The sequence below is a fragment of the Euwallacea similis genome, unplaced genomic scaffold, assembly GCF_039881205.1.
Source record: "Euwallacea similis isolate ESF13 unplaced genomic scaffold, ESF131.1 scaffold_44, whole genome shotgun sequence".
In the NCBI taxonomy this organism is placed as follows: Eukaryota; Metazoa; Arthropoda; class Insecta; order Coleoptera; family Curculionidae; genus Euwallacea; species Euwallacea similis.
The window spans coordinates 328,202-351,610 of NW_027098669.1; the positions used below are offsets into that span (position 1 = coordinate 328,202).

The window sequence follows — 23,409 nt, forward strand, 5'->3', positions numbered from 1 at the left end:
TTAACTAGCGAACTCGCCAGCAAGTGATTGTTTACACGTGCAAAATACGGAATATTTTCGTATCGATGTGAGTCGTCACTGGCGTAAGTGAATTTCAGAAGCCTGCAGACTTTTCGGTCCATGCATGCAAAGTTTTAACTTGCGCGCCAGTTACGCAATCTAAATTTACTGGCACGAAAAATAATACTGGCTCCACTATTAAATGCATAGTATATACCCTCCATTAAACAATTATTGTAATTAGATGTTTAGAGCTTTTTTTAACAAAAATAATATTTTATCTTAAATAATAACACCACAAACTATCTAAAAATGTTCAAAAGTTGTAGAAAAAAAAATTGATCCCAAATGGATTAAAGAATGAAATTCAAAGCAAATAAGCCATAAATTTGAAAAGCGATCCTTGGCGAATAACCCCAAAATAAAACATTTATTTTTCAATGTGCGTGCAACACCTTAATCGGAAATGGGGGCAACCTTTAGTTCGGAGGCACTAATTAATTCACTTTTATGTTTTTAAATTTTTAAACTATCTATTGGCAACGGATAACTCTCCCAAAGAAAGCCCAATACCCGCCATTTTCCGGCTGTAGAAGTAGTCCGGGATAGAAGTACTTTCCCCAATGGGAAAACTGGGATGTGTAGACTGGCACACCCTAATGTACAGTCTTGGGGCCTCTTCTTAAAAACTTTTGATACTAAAGCCTCATACTTGAAGTTTGTTCTGGTGTTGCTCCGCAAAATACCTGTATCATTTTTTTCTTCGGCGGATTCTAGAGTCAAAATGTTTAACTTTATTTGCGACAAGAAAACTTTTTAGTTTTACGTGCTTATTCCTTTGAAATATTTTCCAATTTGTGGCTTTCTAAAAAATAACAATGATAATTAAATTAATTCAAAACAATCAAAATCGCATTAACTTACAGGGTCGGTTTCCAAACTTTGCATTTTGGCCTCATATTGCTCTTTCAACAACTGATAGTCTTTTTGAAGAATGTTGAGTTGATTTTCTAAGTGTTTTCTGAGTCAATTCTGAGTCTTTTTTTGGAGTTCCAATTCTTTTTTAAGGCTGATGAGTTGTGACGCGTGTTTGAATTTAAAGATCTTCCAGCCTTTTTTAGCAGTTGATTTGGATATTTTAAATTTGCAAGGGTTAAGTAAAAGTCGTCAACTAGTATTGGATCCATACTTATACTTTCTGAAGCACCTTCCTGAAAATACATGACATTATTTGTATATAGTTACAATTCATGAAGGATTAAATGATTTACCATTATCGCAGAAGTATCTTCGGTGACTGAATTGCTAATCTGCAAAAAACATTGGGTGTAATATTGGTTGCATATCAGTCAAACCAATAAGCTTCAATAATTATAGAATTCATAGATTTTACACCTAAAAATGATTTTGTATCTATCGGTTTTTATATTCTAAAAATGTATCTCTTCTCTTTTTGAATGACCCGCCTAGAAAATTTAGATTTGCGAAATAATTTTTATTATTAGGTGTACAACTTTGCTTCCGCCGTTTTTTTTCCGAATTTCGCGATTTTATTGTAAAAAACTAATTATACCTTTAGGATCCAAAGTATTGTCCATCGCTGGCCACTACTTTCTCCCATCTTTCGGGCAGCATACGAATCCCGTGTTGAAAAAATTGGACATCTTTTGAAGCGATCCACGATTCTATCCAATTTCTTACTTCTTCATAAGACCGGAAGTGTTGGTCAGCTAGCCCATGTGCCATGGATCGAAACAAGTGATAATCAGAAGGAGCTAGGTCAGGAGAATATGGCGGGTGGGGTAGGACTTCCCATTTCAATGTTTCCAAGTATTTCTTGACCACTTGCGCAACATGGGGTCGAGCATTATCGTGCTGCAAAATCACTTTATCATGTCTCTCGTTGTATTGCAGCCGTTTCTTTTTCAATGCTCGGCTCAAACGCATTAATTGGGTTCGATAAAGAGCACCTGTGATTGTTTCAGTTGGTTGTAACAGCTCATAATATATTACGCCGAGTTGATCCCACCAAATACAGAGCATGATTTTGGAACCATGAATAGACGGTTTGGCCGTCGACGTGGAAGCATGGCCGGGATATCCCCAAGTCTTTTTGCGTTTGGGATTATCGTAATGAACCCATTTCTCGTCCCCAGTCACAATACGATGCAGAAATCCCTTCCGTCTTTGCCTTGCAAGCAACTGTTCACAAGCGAACAGACGCCTGTCAATATCTCTTGGTTTCAACTCGTACGGCACCCAATATCCTTGCTTCTGAATCATTCCCATGTCTTTGAGGCGTTTTGAGATTGTTTGTTGAGTCACTCCCAATGATTGTGCCAATTCTTGTTGACTTTGACACGAGTCTTCGTCAAGTAATGCTTCCAAGTTCGCATCTTGGAAAACCTTCTTTCTTCCACCGCTATGTTGGTCTTCGACGTGAAAATCACCGTTCTTGAAGCGCTGAAACCACTCACGACATGTCCTTTCACTAATAGTGGCTTCCCCATAAGTATCTGAGAGCATTCGATGAGCCTCAGCAGCAGATTTCTTCATATTGAAGCAGAAAAGTAAAACCTCCCGCAAATGACGAGAATTTGGCTCGTACACTGACATTTTCAATTGCGAATAACTTTATGATGAAGACACAAATAGACTAATATTTTTATGAGGTTATGTTAACAGGTGCCCAAGGCTCCTGCATGCCCACATGGGGTTATTTATTTCGATCATTACTTACCGCTACATACATCTATTCAAAAACGGCGGAAGCAAAGTTGTACACCTAATATAACATATTGTAATGGATCTTGGAACTGCAAACTCAGAAACAACTTACGAAGTAATTTATTTCACTGTTAAATAATACACCTCAATCAGGTTTAAAAAAATGATGAGCTCAGTTAATGTAAAGTACCATAGGCTACACATACTTATGGACTTGCACTCATAAATCATCCTGTACCATTTCGTAGGAATCTAATGGCCATATTTCAACATGAGTTAAAATGTCTGGTTGGCTTTGAACTGTCCAAAATTATGTGTTTCAAATAGGTAAACCGTCAGAGATCTGTTTTGTTCTAAGTGCCTTTTGTTTCGAACTGCCCATATATTGCAATTGGACAGGCTCGTGTTAACCTATATTGGCACATGGTCTTTTCCTCTTAAGTTAGGTAGTGGAAGACTCTTCGAAGGATTCCACTAAGCAACCACCCTTCCAATAATGATTACGATTTCTTCCTCTCTCACGAAACGATGAACAAACTCTATCCCCCATAAATTCCGGGGTTTTGTATTTTAGAGAAGTAATAAAAGTGTTGTAATTTTTCTTCGTGTAATTATTTCACACCGACACACTACAACACACTTAGATATGTAAACGTTTCCCCATCCTATGGTGAATAATTTTCCTTCACCAAATTGTGTGGAATTTACAACTTTTGTTGGAAGTTCTTAGAAACTGTACTCATTCCAGCAACTATTTCCATATTTGTGGAATGGCTCTTCAAAGGTAAACTTCGAAACGATTGTAGGTATAATTATTAAATTATCCATTTAAGTTCCTTTGAGATTACATTTACCAGCCCTTCGTTACAAATATCTGGTACTTTGCAAATTGGAAACTACAGGAACAAATTTAGAATGTTTAATAATTCGTATTATAAAACCTTAATTCCCTTTCATAAGTATTATTCCCACAATAATAGAAGTTATTATAATACGGGGGGTGTTTCAGAACTTACAACCACTTATCGGACAGACTTCAACCCTGCACTGCACTGTTACCTAAGAAGCCCATTTGTCAAATAAACTTCTAATAAAAGTCCCGTAGATAACCAAACATGACGTACTAAATGTTAAATGTTTATTTTCTGTATGCTAGGACAATTGTTTCTCCTAACGCGAACCGTTTTGTAATGGCAACTCCATTAATTTTAAATAAATGATTCTTTCCCCTTCGTATATTTTTCTCAAATGCACCACTTATCCATAATCCATAAGTAAATGATCCCTTGACTTGGAATCTAGCATGGTACAAACTATTTCCTACCAAATAATAAAAAAAATTACATACCCTTCTGTATAACCCTGAGGAGTCCTTTCATTGATGGGCAACCTGCACTTTCCAATAAGATATGTGATAAAATCCTTTTCCCTTCTTTCCACCTTGGAACTACGACTTTCCTTCCTTCTGCTGTGGTTCTCATCTTAAAAAGATGAGCAACTATACTACCTATCTCTCCACCGAGAATATTCGCTATCTTTGATAATACACAAGGATTGTGAGATCTCACCGATCAATGTTGAAACTCAAACCCCACAAGTTCAAATTGCTAGTCTTGAGTTAATTTAGCTTCGACAACTGATCTGATGTAGTAGTTTATAAAAACTGTGCTTTGCGATCAAAGATACAAAAGATAAGTTTTCTTTGCCTTAGAAGAAACAGACATTTGTTACAAGTTGTTTGTATCCTCTATCTGTATTAGAATGAGTATTGGATGTGGAGAATTATTGGGAAAATTTTTGGCAACCGGTTTCTTTTCTATCATACCTCCTAGTCCCTAGATCTTCTATCGGTGGTCTGACATCCCTTCCTTCTTACTTTTCGATTTTTTAAAGACACAATATTTTTTTATGTAACACTTAAAATTTTAACTTTTATATCCAAACAATAAAAACAAATAAATTCAAAAATCTTGATGTATGTCACTATTGTCGTAATGCACAGCAAGCCCGTTTCTGCAAAATGGCGCCACAAGTACACAAGAAAGAAATTTACAAAAACTTAGGAGAAATCGGTAAACCTGTTTGAGAAAGAAATCTGGAGTCTCTAAAAAGAAGAAATCTGTAATCTATACAAGAAAGAAATCTACAATGGCTAAACAGAAACTTGTAAACACTTCCGAGAAAATACAACCCTGGTTTACAGATAGTTAAGTTTTCATTCAAAGAAAACTTCTTAAAAAAAAATTATTTATTTTCAAAATATAAACTAAAATTACAAGATTTTGTACTCGATGTACTAGCAACTAAACTAACTGATGATTATTACAACAATAATAATCCTATGCTAAATACCTGACTTTATATAATAAAAAGATGCTGAAGGTGCTAAATTCTGGAGCGTGTTATGGTTTTTGTTTATACACGTGGTACACGTGTTATGGGTTCCTATGGGAAATGACCATATAATTAGATGGTGCCACGCGACGCAACAGAAAATCAATAATTGAAGTAGAGAGAAGATTGCGTTTATTTCAAAAATGTTTTTTGTGAATTAATATTGAATTTTTAACAGGAATTTCTTTTTGAAATAGAAAATGTATTTACTTAATATAAATATGTTATATGATTTAATGAAATAACGAAAACATCTGTACAATTGAAGAGTGTAACTTCTAATTAGTCTAAATGCCAATTTTATTAATTTTGTTCATTTTTTGCATTAAAATCTATCGTTTTTGACATCCAGCAATGGAACCTAATTTTTTCTGTTAAAGTTTTTTTGGCACATAGACTAATGAGAAGTTACACTCTTCCATTGTAAGGATATTTCCTTTATTTCATTAAATCATATAACTTATTTATACTAAGTATATAAATATCTTTCCTATTTCCAAAAGAAATTCCTGTTAAAAAATCGATACTAATTCCTGAAAAACATCTTCGAAACAAATGCAATCTTCTACTCTGCTTCCATTTTACCTTGAAGCAGAGAAGTGCACAGTGGGTCTTATGCTTTTACTGCTAGTATACGGGGTGTTCCTTAACGATGTGCGGATATTTTGAGGTGGGATTCTATTTGACAAAAAATAATGATAATTTGTTATATAAACTATGTTCCAAAAATGCTCCGTTACGAGAATACAAGGTTGCACAGTTTCAGAAAAAAAACGTATATTTTTATTGCAATTAATGCCCCTTTATAAACTGTCTTTACTTACCAAATTTTATTGAAATATCTCAAGCGGTTTCCGAAATATTCATTAATTTCCATTTTTTTTCTAAAACTTCGCAACCCTGTATTTTCGTAAGGGAGCGTTTTTGGAACATAACATTTTCGAAAAGGTTCGAGTTGAGATGTCAATCTTCGACCACGTTCAAAAATGATCTTAGGCATTGTCTAGAAGAGCCTAATGTGTTCTTCTTTTCACTTTTTTTGATATTATTAGTTAATATTAAATATATTTTTACATTGTTAGTGAGCAAAAACTAATACCAAACCTATACCAAAGTCCTGTTTCCTAATTGTTTATTTTCATTATTACTATGCACAAAAGAAGATGGTAAGTATCTGAATATTTTAGGGAGTCACTGTTGTATGTATACTTATGTTAAATATAAAATCGCCATCAATTTTAATGTTTTCTCTAGGTGTTTTAAAGACTTAACAACTTGGAGGCCTGAATAATATAGGTAATCTAATAAATTAAATTTTTTTTTCAACAATCGCCATCAGTAACGTGACGAGATCCTATAGTGAATAATTTTCCTTCACCAAATTGTCCGCAATTTACAACTTTTATTGGAAGAACGTTTTTCTTGATTCAAGCAACTATTTCCATATAATCTTAAACTGTGGAACGACTTACGATGTAATTTGTTTCACTGTTAAATATTCACTGCCCTCAAACGGACTTAAACAAATGAAGAGCTCTTGTCAATCCGACAATTTGACCAATAGAATTCAAGAATATTCTGAAGATTTTAAATACAAAAACTGAGGGATAACATCCATGGGGGTACTACAACTGAAGGCTATAATTGGTTACTTCATTGACTATCTCTTTAAAGGGACACATTTGATTGACCGGCAAAATTGATTTCCCATAGGCATGTTACAGTCCTACCAATTTAAGCCACACTTTCTCACAAGGTGGTAAATAGAGAGTTCTTACAAGGAGAGATGCCCAAGTTTTGTCACATGGAGCTACGTGTTTTCGAGAATAATAGACACAGAAATGGGGCCATGCCCCCTCTAAGGCTAAAAACCGATTATGTACTTGGGCTTAGCATATTGGTAAATTACACTTCCAAATAATGTGAAAACACACTTCTACCTCTGAATGAGTGAATATAATACAGGGTGTTTGGTTGATGTGGGACTTAATTTTAAGGGGTGATAATAGAGTCTATTTGTAACTTTTTTGATTAATAATGCATTATCCGAAAATTTGTATTCTTCGAGTTATTCACAATTCAGTGATATTTTGGTGAGACCAGACATAGCTGTACAAACGTAGATTTTTTGAGAGTTTTCTCCCAATCTTTGAAATAAAATTATTTGTATTTGTTTGTCAAGGCCCTAACGCAGAATTAGCACCAACAGTTTTGAAAATACTTGTAGAAATAAACATTCTACAGCAGCACAAACTTTTAAAACCGCTAATAGTGCTAAACGACTTTCGACTTTGATTGCAAATTTAGGAAAACTTTTCCCCCATAACTGCACAGTAAACTAGCGGAAAAACTTCTTTATTTAGTCCTTTATAATTTGAGATACAATATTTTTACAAAAAACTGTTTTATGGAAAAACAATATGGAAAACATGGAATTTTTTACGTAGATTTAATTGCTTTGCTGACGTCATGATTTGGATTGTATGAATTGCGCTTTTATGACTTTTGTCAAAATAAATTATAATTTTTATTTTGCAACATATTTTTTTCACTCAAATTCCAAGCAATGTCGTTTACTAATGTTGAATATGAAAATATTGTTGTTGCGTATGTGTTAGGGCTTGTGTAGAGGACAGAATATCCGATAATTGATTTAATCTATTAGTTCGATAAGTTGTATTTTTCATAAGTCTAGTATTAAATCTGGGACTAATACGGAACACGTGAGCTACGCTTACGAACATTACTCGTTTTTTTTGCCACTTTGCCCGTATGACCAGATGTTGGTACGAATTTCGTTTGAACTTAGACTAACTACGTAATAAAACTTCTCGCCGACCTTTTGTGAGTACTAAAATTTAGACACGTTCTCGATTCTGGTCTTAACCGCCCTCAAATAAAACCCAATTATATTGTTAAAGTTAGGCAGGTTACAAGGACAAATCTAGAAGAAGTGCCGATGATGACCTCCTGGTTTCTGGTACGCCTATGTACGCTTACCATTAACTTTAGTATTTAAGATTTTGCAAGAAGAAAAATCCGCCTCTTCTTGTGCGTCTCCGTCGACTCTTAACTATGTACTTTGCACGTTACTCATACGCGATTATTTTACTCACGATTTCTATACACAGTTAATTAGTATACTAGTTTACTTGTCACGAAAAGTTGTTACTCCTTTGCTAAATTACTCGAAATTGGTGGTGAACAATAAATCTTAGTTACCGTTAAAAAGGGTTTTTGTTTTTTTCATTTGCACGAACACGGTGTCTCTGAGACTGCGAACTCAGGGTGGTCCTTCGCAAGCATTCAGTCCATTGCTAACTAGACGTATTAAAAATTAGGCCACGTCCAATCAACATCTTGGTACCACGAATCACGAATAAACAGTATGAATTTTGCAACAGCAATGCTGTCGAAGCTAGAAGAGAATATTCAAGGCGGTATCCAAATCCGAGATTATCTACCGACTGTAAAGGCCCAATTGAAATGGAATGTGCCAAAAGCGCAATTCATACGGTCCAAATTATTATGTTGGCGAAGGAGCTAAAAATGCGTGAAAAAAAACGTGTTTTTTAGTTTGTTTTTGAATAAAACATACTGAAAAGTTATAAATCGGGATTAAGAAAATCCGATAAAAAAATTGTTTATTGTCTATTCCCAAACGAAAGCTAAATTACAACTGGCTCTACTATTAAACAATTTGAATGAACTAAACTTCTATTAAGGATGAATGCGGGTTCCCAGGAAAATGCAAGGTAGCAGTTTTACGGGAACTGCTGCTTTGAGACAAATCTTGGAATTCATTTGTGGAATGTGATTACGCTGATATATAGCTTTATCAAAATCTACAAGAAGAATAATTTTGTTTTTTAAACCAGACATATAGACAGGTTGCCGAGTATTGTTGAATGGAACAGGTATAAAATGAGGAACTGTATTACCAAAGAATTTATAAAAGGGTGGAGGGTCAGGGAAACTATTATACAGGGTGTTTCAGAATAGTATCTCATAAATTTAAAGAGAGTTTCTATTAATGATTTTGAGAAAAAAAGTTTATATGAACCTAGATCCGTTTTCGCTTTCTGTCTGAAATACGGGGTGTTAAAACTTGCAATATTTTTTTGTTTTTTTTTAAATAATAAGTTCGAACCTGCATTAAATATTTCTATCAAACTTGGTGGGCGTAAGTTAAGGGTACAAACACATCTTTTAAGAGAAAAATTAATTTTTAAATTTAAATAGTAGCGCCACCAAGACCATGACCCTGATTATTTCTTGTTAAAAATATATTGTTAATTACTTGTTGTAATTATGAAAATTAAAATGAAAATGGTATCTCTTAATAGATTATATTTTCTCTTCAATACTATCCATCTCTCATTCACTTAAAATCAAGAGGAATAATTGGACCCTGTTATGCAATAAAGATCCAACCGACAAAATTTTAAAAAATTAGTTATTTATTAAAGTAGTATTGAGAATAATTTTCATAACGGGGTCCAATTGAGAGAGTCCAATCTCTGTATAACTTAAATATTAAAAGTTCTGGAGAAGGCACACAGGTGTGCCCAGGCTAGGAGGCCATCGTCGCCATATTTCCTAGACCTATTTTACAATCTTAACTACATAATTGGAGTTTTATTGTAGGGTGATAGGCAAAGCAATTGTGAACGTGCCTAAACTCTAATTCGTGCAAAAAACGGCGATAAAGTTTATTACAGAGATTTCTTTGATTTGGGAAAAATGGATTCAGACATTTGGTTCTAATAGGTAAACCGTCTATCCCTAATAATTGGAAAAACCCAGTCACTGATGCGAACAATATTACAGCTTACGATACGCATAGGCGTGGCATTAGGATACATTATGGTTAGAAATAAACTGCTCGGTATTACATGGTATTTTTCTTAGTAAAAAATACTAACTGCTCAATAAAAATGCTGAATGCACAGTATTTCACATATGAACTTCCCAGTATTTTGTATAATCTTGCACGGTAAAATAATGAATTTACTTAGAAACCTGTGCCCGATGTTTATTAAAATTTCGTCCATTAATTATGTATCAACAATCAGTACAATACCACCTTTTCTTGAACATAACATAAAAAGTTTAATTTATTTTTATAGTTTCGTGCGGTTAGCTACCTTGATTTAGTGTACTTAAATTATGATAGACCAAAACCAAGAAATACCTAAATATGCAAGTGACACAGAGAGTTTAAGCGAAACAGAAATGACAGTAAAGAATGTTTGATCCATATATTTTGCGTGTACGTGGTTGGGTTGATTCATCCCTTTCGATACGATAACCGTGAACCACGAAGACCGTGGACTGGATTGATCGTTTATGAAGGACCACCCTGAGTTCGCAGTCTAAGAGACACTGTTTTCGCGTATAAGAGAAACTAAACCTCCTTAACTTAACAAAGGTTTATTGGTAACATTAACAATTATACAATATCGGGAAATACGTTATTTAAAGAACGTTGACTAGAAGAATCTAGCGCGCACGAGTCCGTGATGAAGTAGCGAGAAAAGAGAGCCTCTTCAGTTTCACACCCTCCTTAAGTACTGATACGGAGGTGCAACACCCATAGACGTACTCCTGATAAGGCCCCATTAGCGACTTCTAGGCTACCTTGTCGCGTTAAAGCGTAGCACTTAGAGGCATGGTCGCTGGGCTTTTATTGGAGCCCAGCCATTGTATTCATTTGGCGGTACCTTTAATTTAGATTCGCAATTTTAGTCCGACAAAGAATAGTGCTGGAAATCCCAATCATGAAATAACTTCCCTCAGCTGAAGATGGGTGTTAAGCGCTGGGAATTTCAACAGTATTACCCAATGGCTGGGGTTGACCATGGGCGTAACATCAGTTTCTTAAACTCACTTAGGACATTTAAATTAATAAATAACATAACTATAATCTATGATATAACAATACGTCGCAAGTCCTAACAAAGAAATTTCATATTTTTGAATTGGCAGTTTGTACCAACGAACAGACTGAAGATTTTATATTTTTATTCAACTCCCTAAAAAATGGTGTTGAGAAAATATTTAATGAAATCATTAAACCAAGTATCCTTGGGTGTGACGCTGCTTCAAGCATTAAAAATGCTTTCAAACATGTATTTGGCAGAGAAACCGAAATACAGATGTGCTGGGGTTACGTGAAGAAAAATTGTCAAAAGAAAGCAGATAAACTTATAAGACCAAAAGAAAATGCAATCAAAATTCTTGAAGATATTGATCTTCTGCAACTGAGAAAAAACGATAAGGTTTTCGATAAAGCGTCCTGTTTGTTTATTTCTAAGTGGAAAAAAATATGTCCAGAATTTGTGGAATACTTTCGAAGTGAATGGCTTAACTCCAATAGAAACTGCTTAGAAGGTGTTGACAAATTAAGTCCAAATACAAAGAGACTTTCAATAGGGTAATAAAAGATGAGAAAACTGATGAGAAGAAGAGAAAGACTTCCAATATCTCGTTTTTCAACAATTTTAAAAGAATATATACATAGCTGGTCATTTGCTTAGACAGCATGTACAAAGGAATTTCATTTTGAACCAGTTTTAAATTTGAATTTGTGGACTAGATCATATCAATGGGCAAAGAAGGAAAAAATAATTCTATTAGAAAATAGCAGTGATGGTAAAATGTATGTAATTTCCTCAAAAGGTGTTGCAGAGATCAACAACAATGATTTAGAAAAATCAAATACTAAGAATTTTCATAGTTTTGAAGAGTACCAGACTGTCATATTTAACGTGGGGACTATAATTATTCCTCAAAATCACCATAAATGGATGCAAAGAGAGTGTGGCTGTCCAGAATTTTTTAAGGAAAAAATTAGTAAACACCTCCTTTTAGGCATAGCCATACGACTCGAACATGCGACTGTTCCTCCTGAAGCGAAAGCTATACCAATTGGAATGAAAAGACGTCGAGGCTGACCGTCGACATCAAAACGGGCACTTTTAATACAATAGGTATGTTTTTTACATAAGTATTTGAAACGTAATATATGAAGCAACATTTTCTCATTGTTTCAGAATTCATTAAAAAGCCAGCCTCAGAAATTACCAATTTAAGTTTGTTTTGTGCATTTTTCTATTTTATTTTTGTGTTATAACTTGTAACTTATTTACTTTTTGTACCTGGGTATTACTATTTTTTTGTTACTTTGTTTTTTATTAATTGCTTTATTTTTAGACATTTAACTAGTTTATACTCAATAAATATTGTTGTTTACATTTACTGATCATGTGATACCTATTTGTACTCAACATTTAATTTGTATATTGTGCGTTTACTATTTAGTTTGAAACATTTATGATTTATACTAGACGTGTAGTATTTTCCTGCGAGTTTAATTTATCAACAGATAATTTTGCAATTTTTACTGAGCATTACAATAAAATAATGAAAATATGAATATTACATTTGTATATAATACCGAACATATAATTTGTATCGATACGTTATAACATAAATAAATAATATTAAATACGGAACATATGTTACGCCGCTGCTTCTTCAAAAAATAAAAATAATTTTTTTAATTCTACTTCTTTTTGTTAAAAAAAATGGTCTCTTGAATTTTTTTCGTAATATCAAGAGTTTTCATACAAAAAAATTGAAAAAGAATATCTGTAATTTCTTACTTTATTGAAAACCGGATTTTAAAATTATTATAAAATATTTAAATTCGTCTTTTTCTTAAAAGGTGTATTTCTACACTTAATTTACGCTCACCAAGTTTGATAAAAATATTTAATGCAGACCCGGACTTATTAAAAGAAAACAAAAAAATATAATAAACTTTAACACCCTGTATCTCGAAACTAAAGGCCAATTAGACATTTGTTTATATAAACTTTATACCTTATTTCGGTCACAGGAACCTACAGTAGTTCGCAGAACGATTCTGATACACTCTGTATATTCTATTGGCCATAAAAATAGTACCCGCGAAAGAAAAATTCTGTTATCCGTAATTTTGGATTGCTTTTGTTCAAATTTTGTATAATGAAAATTCAAATCAAAACTCACTTTACGTGTTCGAGTAATTTTTCAAAATTTAATTTTTAGAGTGCTCTTCAGAGCTTTAAAAAACTTCTGTTTTGGAAACTTTTTGTGTGGTGGAAATTTTTTTATATGATTGCAATGATCTTCTAGAATGAATTTTTCTAAATGTACCCTGAAAATTTGATCAGAATCTAACCGCAAATAAGGAAGTTACAGCCTTTTAAAATCGTCAAAAATGAACCGATTTCATCATTTTGCTTGAAAACCGTTACTTATATTGAGTACCAAGTTCACATTTTAAAGATGAGCTGCAACGACTGAATTTTGATGTGATTTCCCGTATGCCAGTATCATATCCACGAGTTCTTCGTTTGAGAAATTATGCGCTATACTTTCGAATATGACCACAATAGTTAAGAAAGTACTGTTAGAAACATCAACCATATCGTTCTGACTTGTTTACTTCTTAGTTTTTATGAAAAAAAAATTCACCTGATAAACATTTCTTTTCAATTATTTCTAAATCAAAAAACTTTTAAAACTAGAACTAAAAAAAATGTTTAGTAATTATTTGCCCTCAGCCGTAATTTCCCAAGTTTATGCGTATAAGTTATGAATCACCCTGTATATGTATACATATATCTGCAATATTTTGGATTGTCAATCGGACTGTAAAGATTTTACAGGGGTGGTACGGTTTTAAAAACCCGCACTAACTTCGAAAAATCCATTTAGGGTTTTGTTGTGGGAACCTTAAACTTTCATTTCCTTTTAATTTTATCCCATTCTAAATTTCTTGTATCACGATGTAATACACGTATTACCGAAAAGTTGATGGCACTTTGTAACCAAATCGTTAAAAACAAATTCGGTTAGAGGTTCATCCTTGTGAGTTCAATGGGGCGACGGCTACAAGACGTCATTGACGCGGGGGTATGCCACCTATGGGGGGTAACGCACTATTAGAATTGTTTTCCGTATTGTTTATATTTAATTTTGTCATTTATTTATATACATTTTAAGTTTATTTTCTCTCGATCGTACTGTATTTCCGAAAAAAAATGTGTTTTGAAATTTTTGCTTTTAACGTAAGCATTATGAAAAACATCGTTTATGTCATCTTTTATCTAAAGAAAAAGTTTTACGACATAGCAATCACTTGATTGTTAGGTGAGAGGTTAGAAACAGTCGGATTAGTAACATAATTTCTAGCAAAATATTATTGTTAACGAAAGTTTTGAAGTTTATTAAATTGTTCTGTATAAAATGTTTTGTGAATTATTGGTCTTGTTTATAATTGAATTTAACATGTATTTTTTTGATATTTATCTTGAACAAATACAGGGTGTTAGTTAAATAACTTTCGTAAATTTAACCAGTGATTAAGAACATCATTTTGAACAAAAAAGTTCCTTACAAGAGGGGTCGAAAACCTAATAGTTTTTTCAAAAAAAAATGTCAAAGTTGGTAAACGAAAAGCTATGATAAGGTTTAAAATTTGAATAAAATGTGGAAAAATGTACTTGACACATTTTGGTTGTTTGACGTGTAACAAAAAAAACTTAAAATTATTCAACAATAACATTGCTAAAAGCAATTGAAAACTTAATTAATAACTTAAGCCATAAAAAAACGTAAGTGGCAATGCCGCACTGAACGTTACCGAGGAAGAGAAGTTTATTTTCGTTATGGTTGTTTTTTATGGCCCTTAAGAGGGTCGCTCACCCACGTTGCGGGTGAAGTGATAAGGCATTGAAATGTGCAGTAAACAGATTGACTTAGTACCTCAATAGTACATGAGTTATGTAACCATCTGCACTTTATCCCATTTTATGTGACATATGATCCTGGGCAAAGATGCCTGACGCCATGGACATGTGGAGCTCATTAGTGACCATCAAGAAGGGGCAAGACAAAAACCACCCTTTTTTTTCAAATTTGTCATGGACTGTATGTCCTTCCATACTTTTAATATTTTAGTGTGATTTCGGTCTCGCTAAATGCATCTTCTGTCGGTACACGTAACAGATTATCCGCAAAGTTAATTTGGGCAAGCTTTAAGTGATTTTATTCCGACTTATTAACAGTACCTAAGTGACAATGTATTCTGTACGCGAGTATCATGACATGCTTTTGATCTTGTGTAGTTTTCGAAGCGTCCTCGTACGCGAGAATTAAAGCTGCTGACACTCAATTTTATACGCGGCTTCTTCTAAAGGAGAGCGAGAGACTATCCGCATTGATACCCTTTCACATATGCTTAGTCAGTTAGATATACTCCCCTTTTCACCCTTCACAGTTACAACATAGCATTTGGAATTTAATACATATTCTTTTCTGTTTTCCAACCAACGAGTTTAATTATCCAGTGCGACCATCCCAAAAAAGTTTAACGCGACCAATAGGTCCTCCACATTCCAACAGATCTATATAGAGGCGTTACAAAATTCTGAAGAAGTTAGGCGCATTTACGGTAATCCTTATCTAGAAAGAAAACTTCCAGCTCGACAAACATTTGTGCGAGTTTTCCAAAATCTTCCGGATACAGAGAGTGTTGTTTCTTTATATCAAGGACACGAGGTCGACAGAGAGAAGTTGGTTCTGAAGCCGAAGAACAAATTTTAAACTTTCTTCAAAAGAGTTCAACAAGGAGTACCCGGAGTAGAGCATGCATGGACTCAAATGGCGAACATTTAGAACATTTAATGTACCAAAAACAATCATAAATTTGTGTTTTTGAATGTGATGTGAGTTGTGTAAAATGTGTAATGTGTTATGTTAAGCTAATTAAAGATGATATCAATAATTTCAAGGTAAATGGCTTTTCAAAATAATAAAATAAGAATCATATAATTTTTAAATTTCATGAATTTTGTACATTTTATTAATTATGTACTGTAAAATCTATTAGACCCAAAAAAAACGTGTAAAAAAGCAAACCCACTTCATGGCTACTTAGGTACTACGGCTACTTAGGTAGGTGTGAAAATGAAATAAATACGATGCGACGTTGCCAATTCTCAGAAAATGTTTTTTTGATTTTCCGGAGAAATGATATTTACGACCTCTGTTGTAAGGAACTTTTTGTTCAAAATGATGTTCTTAATGACTGGTTTTTACGAAAGTTATTTCACTAACATCCTGTATATGCTCATATCGATTTTTGCAATTTATAAAATTCAATGTTAATATAATGATGTTTTCATACAATTATTAGCCGAATTAATTTATTTGAGATTTTTCAACTTGAAAATGTTCTTGCAAACTTGGGAGAAGATGTAAAATTCTAAATTTATTCGCTTAACAAAAGGTTTATGTTGTGGATTATTTTTTGTGAGGATATATATATCATATATATATATATATTGGTCATTGTCATATTCTATAGATATATATATGTCGGAGATTTATTAGTCCTTAAGTTAGAATTGTACCATTAGAACCGATAATAGATGAGGGGCAGACTGACAAAGCCATCTTGAAGATAAAGCATTGTCAAACGAGGTCACTACTACCGACATAATTAAGTGCCCACATGTGGGATTTGTCCACGCGAAACAGGGACTAGCAGGTACTCCCTTTGGGTCTGAAGGACCACCCGATCGGGGAAAGTTAAGAAGAAGAAAGGAACAGGCAGTTAAGAGATAGAAGGGCAGAAGGGCGGTCGAGTAGTAGTGAATTCGTTAGTTTGCCTTTCTACTTTTATTTTCTAAAATATTATAACGTTAAACATGGAAAACGTTCCTAATGTTACCCCGACATCAGAAGTGGGATCGGATGCGCAATTAGTGATTTCACAAGAACAGTGGCGTAGCTTATTGGACATACAAAGAGAAAATACGTTGCAGTTAATTAACGCGATGAAAGCCGCGCAACCCGCGAAAAATATGAATGTGGCTCTACCCAAGTTTAACCCGGAAAAATCTGAAGCCGAACCATTATCCTGGTGTGCAGCAGCGGATATGTGTATGGGAGAAAATCCATTGGAAGGAAGCGAACTAATTATCGCACTTAGTAAGGCCTTGGAAGGAAGTGCGTCGCAATGGCTCCCTGAAATATGTTTTTCGGGTATCACTTGGTCACAATTCAAGGACCTATTCATCGAACGTTTTGAAGGCGTTGAAACACCGGCTGCAACGTTAACGGCTATCCTGAACAGTAAACCGAAAGAAGGAGAATGTTTATCGATATACGGTACACGTTTGATGAATTCGCTAATGGCTAAATGGAAATCCATGAAGGCCGAAGAAATTGCAATAGCCACAGTTTTGGCTCATATTGCAAAGTTCGATGGTCGATTGCAACGTACGTTATTTACCACAAAAATTACGACAAGAACGCAGTTGCAACAAGAATTGAAAGCCTTTTCGTATGGAAAGAGGAAGATACCAGAACTTACGGCAGAATTGGATTCAAAAAAAGCAAGATTATGGAACGTCAAGTGCCATCGCTGTGGAAAACTAGGCCATAAAATTGCCGATTGTCGTTTTAAAAGACAAGAAAGGAGTGGCTCAGCTACGCGAACATCGACAGACTTCAGACATAAAGATTCAGTAACCTGCTTCAAATGTGGCGAGGTTGGACACATTTCAACGAGATGTGCTAACCGTGAAGTGACTGCATCAACGTCTTCTGGAAAGAAGGAGGCCAATGTGAAGCGGATCAATATTTGCCATGTCTCCGGACCAACTGGAATTTTGACTCATTCGGGTGAGAAGTACCATTTCTATTTTGATTCTGGGGCAGATTGTTCATTGATTGTAGAAAAAGTAGCTGGTAAATTCGCTGGTAAAAGATTCGAGAAAATAGTAACATTGAAAGGCATAGGTAATGCTACTGTGTTTAGTACCATTCAAATCCTATCCGAAGTTACTATAAACGGAACCTTAATTGAGATTTTGTTCTATGTAATACCAGACGCTTATTTAAACTACAATATAATGATTGGTCGTGAAATTCTTAGCCAAGGTTTTAACGTTAATATAACAAAAGATAAAGTCGATATTTTTAAATCTTTAACTGTTAATGCATGTAGAGCGGAAGAAAATGATGACAAATTCGATTTGAACATGATAGAAACCGATGTGGTTGGCGAAGAAAGATCTCTTTTAACGAGCGTATTATCTGAATTTTCTGATTATTTTATTAGGCAAATTCCACGTACGCGAGTTTCGACTGGTGAGTTGAAAATTCGGCTTATTGATGAGAACAAAACGGTTCAAAGAAGGGCGTATCGCCTTAGTCCAGATGAGAAACAAATGGTTAGGGATAAAATTAAGGAACTGTTAGGTGCAGGTGTGATTCGGTCTAGCTGTTCCCCATTCTCAAGTCCAATGTTGCTCGTCAAAAAGAAAGATGGCTCACATCGTTTATGTGTAGATTATCGCGAATTAAATGCAAATACGGTTTCTGATAAATTCCCCTTGCCGCTTATTTCTGATCAAATCGCTAGGTTATCTGGTTCAAAATACTTTACATGTCTGGACATGGCAAGTGGATTTCATCAAATTCCTGTGCATGAAGATTCAATTGAGCGAACAGCTTTTGTCACTCCAGAGGGCCAGTATGAGTGGTTAGCTATGCCTTTTGGCTTAAAAAATGCACCGGCTGTTTTTCAACGAGCAGTGATAAACGCCTTGGGAGAGCTCGCATATTCATACGTCGTAGTGTACATGGATGATATCATGATTTTAGGAACGACTGTGAATGAATCAATTGAGCGAATGAAAACGGTATTAGAACGATTCACAAAAGCCGGGTTTTCTTTCAATATAAAGAAATGTTCCTTCCTCAAAAGTACCGTCCAATATCTTGGTTATGAAGTCAGCAACGGCGAAGTCCGACCAAATGCGAGAAAAATTGAAGCATTAATCTCCTTACCACCTCCACAAACCGTTACCCAGTTAAGACAATTCATCGGATTATCTTCATATTTTAGAAAATTTATTCCTAGATTCTCACATATAATGAAATCTCTTTATCAGATGACTTCGTGTAAAAAGGTCTTTCAGTGGAAGCCTGAACACGAGTCTGTTCGCAAACAAGTGATTTCATTATTGACTAATGAGCCCGTTTTGATGATATTTGATCCACAATTTCCTATTGAATTGTATACGGATGCTAGTGCAGAGGGTTATGGAGCAATACTTATACAAAGAGTAGATAGTTTACCGCGAGTTGTAGAGTATTTTAGTAAAAGAACCTCAGCCACGGAATCCAAATACCATTCCTATGAATTGGAGACTCTAGCTGTGGTGAATGCTATTAAATACTTCAGGCATTATTTGCAAGGTCGAAGATTTACAGTATTTACTGATTGTAACTCACTAAAATCTTCGCGAAATAAGCTTGATTTAACACCTAGAGTACATAGGTGGTGGGCATTTTTGCAAGCCTATGATTTTGATATTGAATATAGGGAGGGAAAACGAATGGCTCATGCCGATTTCTTTTCGCGAAACCAAATTCCGATAAGTCAGAACCACCCGGAGAGATCTTATAGTAGAGTAGTAGAAAAACGGATAAACCTTGCCGAAATCTCAAGTAATTGGTTGTTAGCGGAACAGCGCAAAGATGAAGAACTAGTCTCGTTGGTGGCTAAGATTCAAAATAATGAATTACCTGAAAATGTTGCGAAAACATATGAGGTGAGGGCTGGAATATTACATAGGAAAATTCAACGAAACGGAAGGACTAAGTGTCTGCTTATTGTTCCTCGCGCTTTTAGATGGTCTGTAATTAACCAGGTACACGAATCAATTATGCATTTGGGTTGGGACAAAACTTTAGACAAAATCTATGAACATTACTGGTTTGAACATATGGCGAAGTATGTTCGTAAATTCGTCGATAACTGTGTCACGTGTAAATTGTCAAAGTCAAGTTCAGGTAAAATTCAGTCAGAACTTCACCCTATCCCAAAGGTAGCAATTCCCTGGCATACTATTCACGTAGATATAACGGGAAAATTAAGCGGGAAGAGTGATTTGAAAGAATATGTGATAGTTTTAGTAGATGCTTTTACCAAATACACCCTTTTGTATCACACCCTAAATATTGATTCTAGCAATTCTATCAAAGCCATAAAATTCGCTATTTCTTTGTTTGGTGTACCTGCGCGAATAATTGCTGACCAAGGAAGGTGTTTTGCGAGCAAGGAGTTTCGTGAATTTTGTTCTCTACAAAATATAAAATTACATTTGATAGCAACTGGTACTAGTAGGGCTAATGGACAAGTGGAAAGGGTTATGAGTACGCTTAAAAATATGATGACAGCTGTTGAAACTAGTGATAGATCTTGGCAAGATGCACTGAAGGATATCCAGTTGGCTTTGAATTGCACGGTCAATCGTTCTGTAAAGGCTACTCCCTTAGAATTATTAGTTGGAAGGGTTGCTCGACCGTTGGGGTTAGTAGTAGATAGTGTAGACAACGATAATTTAACTTGTAACATTGAGGAACTTAGGAATAGGGCAATAGGAGCTATGCAGGAAGTGGCCGATTATGATAAGTTAAGATTTGACCGAACAAGGGCTAAAGTAATTAAGTACAAGGTTGGGGATTACGTGTTACTCAAGAACGAGGAAAGACATCAGACAAAACTCGATCCAAAATTCAAAGGACCCTTCCTTATAGTTGAAGTATTGGAGGGCGATCGGTATATTTTGAAGTCGCTAAATAATAATCGAACATACAAATACGCACATGAAAGTTTGAGAAGGATGCCTGAAAGTAATGTTCATATGGACCTCGAAAACGTTGAAAGAGACGTTAGTGAGTAAAACGTTGAAAGAGACGTTAATGAGTAAAACGTTGAAAGAGACGTTAGCGAATAAAACGTTGAAAGAGACGTTAATGAGTAAAACGTTGAAAGAGACGTTAGCGAATAAAACGTTGAAAGAGACGTTAATGAGTAAAACGTTGAAAGAGACGTTAGCGAATAAAACGTTGCAAGAGACGTTGTGGTTGGAAGACACTAAAGTGAACTTACATATGTCTAACTATAGCTGCAAGTAACAACAATTGAGTGTTGTTTACGGCGTAGTGTGTAGAAGGCAATGTGAAGGAGTTATGTGTCAGAATGAGTAGTCAAGTGGACATTACCAAAGGATCTGCTCTCTCTTTTATGTTAATGTAAAAAAAAAAAAAAAAAAAAAAAAAAGAGAAAAAAAAGGGGTGTGTTTTGGAAAGGGGTTTGTCTGACAAAAAAAAAAAAAAAAAAAAAAAAAATCATCATTCGAATTAAACTGATTTTTCGTTATTCGAATTTTTAGAATCACCCGAGGACGAGTGAAATGTCAGGAAGGCCGTGTCGGAGATTTATTAGTCCTTAAGTTAGAATTGTACCATTAGAACCGATAATAGATGAGGGGCAGACTGACAAAGCCATCTTGAAGATAAAGCATTGTCAAACGAGGTCACTACTACCGACATAATTAAGTGCCCACATGTGGGATTTGTCCACGCGAAACAGGGACTAGCAGGTACTCCCTTTGGGTCTGAAGGACCACCCGATCGGGGAAAGTTAAGAAGAAGAAAGGAACAGGCAGTTAAGAGATAGAAGGGCAGAAGGGCGGTCGAGTAGTAGTGAATTCGTTAGTTTGCCTTTCTACTTTTATTTTCTAAAATATTATAACGTTAAACATGGAAAACGTTCCTAATGTTACCCCGACATATATATATATGTCGGAATAGCGTTTGATGCGTTTTCAATTTTGAAGGAAAGGTATCTCTTTAAAAGTCAAAGAATGAAAAGACAGACTAGCGAATTCACTACCCCACGACCGCTCTTCTGCTCGTCAATCTATTAACTGCCTGTTCTTTGTCCCTGTTGTCTTAACTTTCCCAGTTCTGGTGAGTCCTTCAGAACCGTGGGAAAAGTACCTGCTAGTCCCTATTACAAAGGAACCAATATAACCAATGATCCTGTACATACATTTCAAAATGAACCACCCTAAAGAACTCTTGAATTATCTATTATTTTAAAATTTCAAAAAACACGTCAATTCAGATGTCGAAGAAGAAACTTTTTGAGCTTATGTCCAATCCCCTGTCTTCATCACTTTGAGCAGGGGGTAACTCACCCCTAAAATCTTAAATGGAACGGGGGTTCGAGTGATACCTTATTTAAAAGGGCATGTAAAGACCTTTTCATCTACGAAATTTCAGCTCATTCCGTTTAGTAATTCCAAAATAGCAGCCAGTTGAATTTTGCGATTTTTACAACGAAAAAATTATTTTATCTAATGTTCAAAATGCGACCCGTTATTTTCGAGACAATAATAAAGTCTATTTTAAAATTCTTTGCGAACATTAATGAAAGTTGTGTGGTAATACCTCTGCATTCCAGTGTTATTCTGTTTTTCAGTTCTTGAATACTTTTAATTGGAGTTTTATACACTTTAGATTTTAAGTAACCCCGAAGGAAAAAGTCGAGGGGAGTAAGATCTGGAGATCTTGCTGGCCAATCTATTGCTCCTCGACGACCGATCCATTTTCTAGGAAATCGTTCATTCTCTCACTGCTAAAGTATAATGAGGGGGAGCTCCATCCTGCTGGAAATGTAAATTTTCTTCATTGCATTCCAAAACTCCATTTTGATCCATTTGATCTTGCAAAGATTGCAAAATGCGAGGGTTAATTTCATTTTCCAACAGGTTCCAATACAATTGACCAGTTGAATTTTGATCTAGAAAAAATGGCCCAATTATTTCGTTTCCCAGAATACCCGCCCAAACGTTTAGTTTTTGTGGGAATTGAGTATGTCCTTCCCGAAATAAGTGTGGATTTTCATTATCCCAATATCTGCAATTGTGTTTGTGAACAAACCCATTCAAGAAAAAAGTTGCTTCGTCACTAAAACAAATGTTTTTGATTAAGTTAGGGTTTTCGTCAATCCGTTGGCACATTAATTCGCAAAATTCAATTCTTCTATCGTAGTCCTCTTTATAGAATTCGTGCAGAATCTTCATTTTGAAGGGGAAAAACTTGTTCATTTTCAAAATTTTGTGCACGGAACCTGTCGAAATATTGGTCAAATTACCTACTTTGGGAATGGAAGGACATGGATCTACAGCGAACTGACTAAATACCTCAATCTGGCAAGCTTCATTCATCACCCTTGCTTGTGTAGTTTTATTGTTGCATACAGATCCAGTTTGTTCAAACTGGTGCACCAATACGATAACATACTTATGACCGACGTTTTTATCTAAATGCTGCTCATTAAAAACTCTAGTGGTTCTACGAGCGCATCGA

The 23,409-nt window shown here is 34.9% G+C and overlaps 1 long non-coding RNA gene across 1 annotated transcript; it reads right to left on the reverse strand.

Annotated features, from left to right (window-relative positions):
* Positions 1-1,042: 1,042 nt before the first annotated feature.
* LOC136418909 (uncharacterized) lies at positions 1,043-4,680 on the reverse strand. The gene is made up of 4 exons (XR_010752987.1): positions 4,553-4,680; positions 4,076-4,208; positions 1,272-1,310; positions 1,043-1,211 (listed from the first exon to the last, which is right to left on the reverse strand). It is a non-coding gene; the product is annotated as an uncharacterized lncRNA (long non-coding RNA).
* Between the last annotated feature and the right edge of the window lie 18,729 nt (positions 4,681-23,409).